The sequence below is a fragment of the Microcaecilia unicolor genome, chromosome 1, assembly GCF_901765095.1.
Source record: "Microcaecilia unicolor chromosome 1, aMicUni1.1, whole genome shotgun sequence".
Taxonomy (NCBI): Eukaryota; Metazoa; Chordata; class Amphibia; order Gymnophiona; family Siphonopidae; genus Microcaecilia; species Microcaecilia unicolor.
Window position 1 is genome coordinate 491,888,733 of NC_044031.1, and position 9,791 is coordinate 491,898,523.

Genomic DNA, 9,791 nt, shown 5'->3' on the forward strand with positions numbered 1-9,791 from the left:
TTCTAGACCGCCGACCCCTCCGGGGCTGAGTGTTAAATCTGTTGAGGTGGAACAGCCATCCTCTTCGGAGGAAGAACAAGCATGACTAGACGTGGCCACAAAACCTGTTACCGCAAGCGTCCCCACTGTCCACGTGGATGCGTTGTCGTCCATCAGTGAGGAGTCCCCCGTGAACCATGCTGCGTCGCAGCCCTCGAACCCGGAAGGGCCTCTTTCAAAAGACTCATCCCAGGAAGTCAGGTATTTTCTAGGTAAGCTTATATCTAAAGGTTACAGATATACCGTGGAGTTGTTAATTCAACAAGTACTTTCCTGTGAAGGTCTCCTGGATACAGCATCAGAGGTGACTTTGGTCACCCAGGGCCTGTTTCAGAAACTCGAGGCATCTCTAGGGGGGGGTCAGGATGTGCTGCGTGTCACACCGTGCGACTTGTCACTGGTGGCCTATGGCAATCAAAGTATTGGAACTGTGGGACAGGTTTGGCTATCTTTACAGCTTGGACAGATGACCGTCAGGCACCCTGCCATCATCACTACCAGTGAGGGTGAAGAATTTCTGATTGGAAATGACCTTTTGAAGAGATTTCGGCCTGTTTTGGATTATGACGAGGAAACGATCTGGTCTAAGGTCACTCGACTCCTTAAATATGTGCGAGGGAGATACTGGCGTACAGTCGGTGATGCCAACTCTGTGGAGCTACAGGACACTCCCCTGCGGACTGATCTCCGGTGTTCCGCGGATCCGCCCATGCGGGAGCCTCCGTTGACAGAGGCACCAAAAGGGGGTCAGAAGCATGAAGAGCTGGTGCAACAAGCGGACCATCTAGAGATTGTTTCACAGGACACAGCATCACCTGAAATCTCATCTCCTATCTCTGGTCCTGATTTTGCTCATCCTTGCAAGGTGACTGTCATCACCCAGAAAGGTGATGAATTCACCATACCAGTTCAGGTGGCTAACACCCAATTGCTTCAAGCTACTTTACTGTTCACTAGTGATCTCTCCTACATCAGTGACTCGTTGTACAGCCAAATTCGTAAGTCTGTACAACTTCCCTTCAGCAGATGTTCCTCTACTTCGGTACAGGTACCGGGACAAGGCTCCAAGCCGCTTGACGGAATATGTGGCCTTCCCTTGACTGTGGGAAAGAAGACATTCACTCACCACTTCTCTATTGTCCGGGGCGTGAGGGAACCCTTATGTTTGGGGTCAGATTGCCTTGCACGACTGGGAGTTTATGTGGACTTGGTGAATCTAGTCCTGTGGAGTAGAATGCAGAACAATCCAGTGGAACTTGAACCTATGGCTGTTTGTTTGAAGTCTGGACAGACCATTCCCCAGGTCTGTGAGGTAGTCTGTGACAAGGATGTAACCATTCCAGGTAGGGTACGGGATTTTTCCCTCAAGCTTCGCCTCGCTCAAGGACAACGTCTGCTGGATGAGGTAGTGTTCTTTAACCCACATGCCCACTTTTGAGACCTTGGATTGGCAAGTGGTGTTCTGCCATGTTTGGAGGTCACCGGTACCACCTTATACCTGTTGGTCACCAATCCACAGTCTGCTGAAGTTGAGCTATCTGCTGGAGATTCTTTTGGCTTTCTAGTTGGCCAGTCTTTCCATGATGTCGAGGTAAGTTTGCCTATCCTTGGCAGGCTGCCTCCTTCTTGGGACACCTGCCAGGGGGGGGGAGACGACTGACAGTTGGTTTACCTCTCCCAGGGGCCTCATATCTCTCGAGTTTGTTTGGCCCTATGATGCGACGTGTGCTCAGGTACAGGTGGAAGATGACTTCTTGTTTCTGTCCAGGGAAATGTCTGTACCTCAGAAGCCTCGAAGGGTGAATTCTGTGGAAACCTCAACCTTGCAGGAGGACATTGAAGAACAGGTGGAAATTTCATCCAACCAACCTTTCTCAGAGTTTGATGCTATGGTGAAAGAGCAAGTGGAACAGGCTGATGCTTGTGCTACTCACACAGAGAAGAGGAAGTTGACTCAGTTGTTGTACAATTACAAGGACCTTTTTGCTGTAGATTCGTATGACTGTGGACTTACGAACCTACATGTCACCAGAGTGCCTACGGAACCTGGTAGCAAGCCTGTCTTTGTGCGTCAGTATAAGATTCCATTGGCGTCCTATGAGTCTGTACAAGAGATTCTCAACACCTTGGAGACCAGGGGTATCATCAGACAATGCAACAGCACGTACAACTCCCCTCTGTGGCCCATCTTGAAAAAGAATAACAGCTGGAGAATCGCTCTGGATTACCGTCAGTTGAATAAGCGAGTACCCTTGTCCCGGTGGCCTATGGCTCCACTGGATCAGAACCTTGCAACCATCAGGGGGGCTAAGTATTTCACCAGCCTGGATTTGGCATCAGGGTTTTGGACAGTACCAGTCCATCCCCACGATCAGCATAAACTGGCTTTTACGTTTGGGAAGAAGCAGTATACGTGGAACAGGACACCCTTTGGGTTTCTCAATTCACCTGCTGAATTCAACATTTTCCTACACAAAGCCCTACCAGATGCTGAAGCTCGAGGAACAGTGGTCTATGTGGATGACATTCTGATCAAGAGTCCTACCTTTCAGGAACACCTGGAGGAGATGGAGCATGTCTTCACACAGTTGGCAGATGCTGGAGCTAAACTGACTCTTGCCAAAGGACAATGGTGCAGGAAATCACTGAATTACTTAGGGTATGAAATTTCTGCTGAGGGTCTGCGACCCCAGAAGAAGCGAGTGCAGTCTTTACAACAGTTGAAACAGCCCACCAATATCACTGAACTTCGTTCCTTTCTAGGAATTTGCAACTACTCCAGACAGTTCATAGATGAGTATGCGGAGATCACCCGACCGTTGGTCAAGTTGTTGAAGAAAGATACACCTTGGGTCTGGGGGCCAGAACAGAAATCTGCTATGCAGGAGCTAAAAGACAAACTTAGCTGCTTCCCATGCCTCGCATACCCCGAGGGAGGTCGTGAGTTCTACGTGGACTTGGGATATTCCCAACACTCTATGAGTGCTGTCCTATATCAGAAGTATGACACGGATAAGAGGGTAGTGGCGTATGCCAGTAAAGGACTAACGGATGTGGAGAGGAAGTATTCCGAATGTGAGAAAGCACTCCTGTCTACCGTTTGGGCTTTGCAACACTTCAGAAGTTACATCCAAGGTGAGAAGCTAATTGTGGAGACTTGCCACCAGCCCATCAGTTTCTTGGGTAGTGACCGAATTAAGACCGGTCGAGTGTCAAACAGCAAAATAGTCTCCTGGACATTGGCTCTTCAAGGCTGGCCTCTGGAGGTAAGGTATGCTCAGAAACATCGTAACGCAGTAGCCCAAGGTATGGCTGACCTACATGATTGTGCAGAACAGGATTCCATTGCAGGTATTCCCGAAGCAGATGTTCCCCCGCTAGAGAAAGAACCTCATCGACACCATCTGTATGATGAACAGACTTGTGCTACCATGCCTAAGGTCTATGTAGATGGTTGTGCTTACCGTCGTGATACAGTCAAGGAATTGGTTGCAGGAGTAGGAGTGGTATGGGATCCAACCAATCTTGAAGAGACCCTGAAGCACAGCTTGGGCTCGCGAACTAATCAGTACGCTGAGATTGTGGCAGCTCTGGTGGCGGTACAGTCTGCAATTCAGAAAGGAGTCCGACAGTTGGTCATATGTACGGATTCGGACTATGTGAGGCAGAATTTTGTGTCCCATTTACCCATCTGGAAGCAGAAAAATATGTTAAATTCCAAAGGAAAACCAGTACATCATGGAAACTTGATCCGGATTTTGGATCAACTGGTAAAGGACCATGACATGACCATCTATTGGAAGAAGGTCAAGGGTCATGCAAAAGTTGACAGTCCCGACAAGCTGGGAAACGACTTGGCCGATCACCTGGCCAAGGAGGGTGCGCTTACAGGAGAATTATGGCGACCCCCAGATGTGGAGACTGCGGCTGTCCATGCGGTCACCCGACGACAGGCGAAGCAGTCCAACGACACGCCGGTGGTCCAGTGGTGCAGGGAAGTCCCATCCTTTGATCTTGTCATGGCACAGAAATCCGACCCGGTGATCGGGAGATTTTATGAGTACATATGGAATCCGCAAGACTGTTCCCTGACGGAAGAACACAAGCAAGATGAGGAAATGAGGATACTCTACGCCTCCCGAGAGAAGTTCAAACTTCACAAGGACCTGCTTATTCGGACGAGCAAGCATGGCATTGAGCAATGGGTGGTGCCTAAAGAATATCGAGGCATTATGTTGCAGCATGCCCATGACGAACCATGTGCTGGACATCGAGGGGAGAATATCACCTATGAGACCCTAAAGCAAGTAGCTTATTGGCCTCACATGCGACAGGATGTACAGTTGTACACGCGAGGGTGTTTGACCTGTTGTCGTTTCCAGCCATCTTCACCATCTCACCGAGCACCACTTAGGAAGAAGGGTATCGCCATGCCCTGGTCGGATATCCAGATTGATTGGGTTGGTCCTGTAGTTCGATCCACTCGTGGTAACAAGTACTTGCTCACAGTCACCTGCTTGTTCACCAAGTGGTTGGAGTGTCTGCCTGCACCCAACTGCACGGCAGAAACCACGGCTACCTTACTACTGAATCATGTGTTCAGCCGGTGGGGTTTGCCTATGCGAGTGGATTCAGACCAAGGTTCTCAGTTCACGGCAGAGGTGATTCAACATATGTGGAAGATGCTTGGAGTAAAGAGTAAGTTGCACATAGCTTACCGACCTCAATCTTCGGGACAGGTGGAAAGAGCTAATCGCACCATCGTGACCATTCTGAAGAAGTATGTGTCATCCTTAGGTAAGAATTGGGACCTTGTCTTACCATTGGTCCTTATGGCGATTCGTTCCACACCCCACCGTTCCACCGGAGTGTCTCCTTTTGAGATGATGACAGGTAGGGAAATGACATTACCAATGCATTTGTTGTACAGGACTAATGATGTGAACTTGTCCAGTGCTACCTCCACTCATGAATATGTCACCCATTTGCGTAAGCATTTGCAAAGTGCCTTTGCCTTTGCTCAGAAAAATTTGGAAAGTAGCGCTAGAGGTAGAAAAGCCTATTATGATCAAGGGACTACCTCTAAAGAATACCAAATTGGCGACAAGGTATTCTACTTCAATTTTGCCAGAAACAAGGTTAAAGAAAGGAAGTTTCTGCCTAGTTGGCGTGGTCCATTCCCAATAGTGGAAAAAGCTTCACCTGTGGCTTACCAAATTTGCCTCAAGAAAAATACTAAGGGTGAAGACACCCTTAAATGGGTCCACATCAATCAGTTGAGACCACGTCATCCCAGTCATTTGATTCCAGACATATGTGTTGATGACACGAACTGTACTAACACCCCAACAGCATAGTCTGTTTTCTTTGTACCTTGCAGATGCAGAAAAGAACCCTGATGATCGTGTTCTGGATCTCCGTGCTGCTGGGATCGTGGTCCAAGATGATCGAACCTGGTCCCATGTCTGGAGTTGTTCTGCAAGATACCCCTGGCTTCCTGATTACCCAGTCCCAGATTGTTCCCCAGAAAGTAGTTGTGTCCCTTGACCCAATGCATGTGCTACTGAAACATTTCAATATGAGTAACTTATCTCTGTCTGCTGTTACCCATTCCTGGTTTCTCAATTATATGCAAAATGCCCGTGCACAAGTGAAGAACATTTTGCATCAACTGGACAAAGTCATGGTACAACCTATGCAACCTTATAATTCCAGGTCCAGATCTAAGCGTTTTCTTGGTCTGGCCGGTGGTTTGATTTTTTCGGCCATTGGTTCACTTTTTGGTATTTCCATGTCTGTTGCCAACGTAGTTTCTGTCCAAAAGCTGCAGGCCAATATACAAGCCATCCAAGCAGACTTGAAAGCCATCGAGACCAAATTGGTAGTCCAACAGAGCCAACTTGTGGCCCAGGGTAAAACTATTGCTGATACGGTCACTCTTGTGAATTTACATACACATAAAATTAGTGCTAACACAGCTGATTTGTTGACAATTAAAGGTACCATGAATGAAGACCGTGTGTTTATACAACCTGTTAAGGACCTTATCCAGGATTTATTTAGGGAAGTAGATACTAGTGTTAGTAAGCTAATGCAGGGACAGATACCAACGTACCTGATACCATCTGATGTTGTTAAAGATGCCTTTGCCAAAGTTACCCGTTTGTCTATTGAACCTTTTCAAATTCAAATCGCATTTCATTTAGGTACTGCCTTTCCCCTTTATTTGGATATGGAGCGTATGGAAATTGCCTTCATCCTTAATTTGCCATTTATTATGCCTGAGAATGTATACCAGCTCAAACAAGTTGTAAATGTAGGTACGTGGCATGAGAATTTGTACCTTAATGTTGATACACCTAAGTATGTTGCTTACCAACAGGATGCTCCGCAACATTATTTGGTCCCTAACTTAGACCTTTGCCACAAAACTAAAGATGTTAATTGGCTATGCCCTGGTAAACCTTTCCTGAAAGACACAACAGAAGCTCTTTGTGGCTTGTCCACAGAGAATGTCCAAGAGAAGTGTAAGGTTACCGTGTCAAAATATGACGATTTTTCTGATACCACTGTAGCTGTACTGGATACGGTATGGTTAGTTAGCACACCTAGTACGGAACTTACTGTCACCTTTCAGAAGCATGATGTAATCAACCGTTACACTCTTCCTTGCAATGTTTGTGTGATCGCTGTACCCAAGTATGCTGTTGCTCATGTAGGAGGAGTTTCCCTGTTTTATCTTGACACAGACCCGGTTGTTTCTGAGTTGGAAGTGCTTGATGTATTTCGTGGACATCCTATTGACTTTGCTATGGACCTTATACCATTTTTACAGTCCAAAGACTCTCACACTGTTGAATTATCTGTCGACCATGAGACTCTCGAGGTTGCAGATTACAAACGTCGTTCATCTGATGTCACCCAGTTCCATATGTCCACTCACGTTGTCATCCCACTTTTGACCATCTCGTGGTTCATCATGTTCCTGTGTGCTGTAGTGTTTTGGAGAGACCTTCGTCATTTACGCTATCGCGTAAACACTTTGTCACCTACGGCGATGAGATTGCAAGACTTTATGTAGTTACATCTGACCAGCGTTTTGCCAACAATTTATTCTGTTTTCACTTTTCTGTACTAATATGCTTTGCTTTGCATGATGTGATTATGGTTCATGATTTGTTTGATTAATTTTCACGTGTTAAGACTTTTAACTAACTGCACATGCGGGTTCTATTATTCAGTATTTTGCTGTATTAGCATTTTTGATTTCCTTGTGAACATTATTTTGCTTAATAGAACTGTTGGAAGTGTGTTAGTTTGCATTAGTTGAGATTTACTTTGAAACTTTTTGTAGTTGACCATGAAGTTGTACCTGAATCCTGACTGAACTGTCTGGCTTATTTTTGTAGTTAGGTTGGAGAAGGCCTTTACTCCTTTGTAGTAATTTCCATCTCCAAGGGGGGGAATCTGTAGGAGTATTTGCTGTGATCTCACCCACCCGGTGTGCACATGAGAGCACCTTTACAGCCAACATGGACGCTGCAACCTTTCACCTATATGTCTGACTACCAACTGTGCAGAAGTCAGCATTTCAGCTTGTAATAGATTTACTGAAGCCTGCACCACCTCCAAGGTCACTCTGTATCGGGGGAGAATGCATGTCCCTGAGAGAGAGAGAGCTTACGAGATAAGACGGACAATGGAAGCTTCATACAGATGCTGGGAGTACATGGTGGGATTATTTCTGATTGGCTCCCAGAAAACTGATGGGTCGGAGAAGCGGGAACAGAAAGAGAAGAAAGCTGGAGTTGGCGGAAAGAACGGAGAAAGAACAGAAGAAAAGAAGAGGAGAGGACTTGCATTTCTGCAAGCACCTGATTTACCTGAGAGACTTACTGATAATACCTGGCAAAGCTTTTCCCCAGGTTACAGCTGTCTACAGGATCTATACTGAGTCTGTATCATCTGTTGCTGAGCAAGACAAGTGCATCACCTAAGCTCGTGGGACCTTGCTGAGACATTCAGCTGAGGTATCGGAAGGAACCTGATCTGGTGACCGGAACGGTGAGATCATAGCTTACTTCCTTCAAGCTGGGTTAGATAATTGGTCTGTGCTCGGACCCATCAGATGCGTGACGTCAGGATTTATGATCTCTACTCGCTGTTAGCCTAGTATAAGATTTGTGTGGTAATCATTAGGATCTCGGTATTGTGTTTATCTGTCATTACAGATTAGCCACTAGGATAATCATAGTTATTCTCTATATTTTTGGTATCATTGTGCATGCAATCAGGAATTGCTGATGCTATAAGCTGATAAGGATTTTTCTATATTTTTGTATATAACACTGTATAAATAAACTAATATATTCCATTGGTCTGTCCGTTATTTTCCATGTAGCGAATGTCGGGCGGAGGCCACACCCCCTAGACATAAGCAAGTACGTATGTAGGAATTGGCCTCTTACAAAATCTATATAACCACCTACACCACTGATCTCATGTTGTACACAGAATTTACAGTTAGCTACAAAATTTTTCTCATCTGGTTTATCATATCTCCCCTCATCCATCTCTTCTCCAAGCTGAAGAGCCCTGGCCACTTTAGCCTTTCCTCATAGGAAAGTTGTCTCATCCTCTTTATCATTTTTGACACCCTTCTCTCTACCTTTTCTAATTCCACTATATGTTTTTTGAGATGTGGTGACCAGAATTACACACAATATTCGAGGTGCGGTCACACCATGGAGCAATACAAAGGCATTATAATGTCCTCATTTTTGTTTTCCATTCCTTTCCTAGCATTCTTTTTGCTTTCTTTGCTGTACATTGAGCAGAGGGTTTCAATGTATCACCAACAATGACACCTAGATCCCTTTCCTGGCCAATGACATCACGTAGCTATAGTTCGCATTCCTCTTTCCCACATGCATCACTTTGCACTTGCTCACATTGGGGATCCAAAAGGGGGTGGCTATGTGGGGTGTGGGATGGTCGGGGCATTTCTAGGACTTGAGCACAAGTTATAGAATTTGGGTAATCTGCGTCTAATTTAGGAGTAGGGATTTACACTAGGGTTCAGCTGGTGTAAATAGTCATGGCCAAAATTGGGCACAGTTCCATTGCTACAGTGGCGTAGCTACAGGGGGCCACGGGGGCCTGGACCCCCACAAATTTCAACCGGGCCAATGGTTTGAGTGGCGGGAGTCCCCAACCCCCTCCAGCCGAAGCCTTCTTCAACGCCGGTCTCTGGTGCAGCTGTGTTTGCTGCCCTGCTCTTCTTGCTCCTCCTGTGCACGCTGGTGCTCCTTTACATGAAACTGAGAAGGAGCGTCAGTGTGCACAGCAGGAGCAAGAAGAAAGAAGAGCAGGACATCAAACGTGGCTGCGTCGGAGACCGGCGCTGAAGAAGGCTTCAGCTGGCGGGGGTTGGGAACCCCCACCAGCAATGGTATTTGTTTTTGCAGGGGGGGGAGCAGCAAGGAGGTGAGGGGAAGTGGCAAGGAGGCGAGGCAGTGGGGGGGGGGCGGCGGGGAAGCACTCAAAATGTGCCCCCAACCTCGGGCTCTGGCCCCCTCCCACTGTGAGGTCTGGCTACGCCCCTGCATTGCTAAGCTGTATTTTATAAATGGTGCCATTTGGAATGCCATTAATAGCAGTGTTTCCCAAGTCCAGTCCTGGTGTACTCCTTGCCAGTCAGGTTTTCAGGATATCCATAATGAATATGTATGAACTTGATTTGCATACAATGC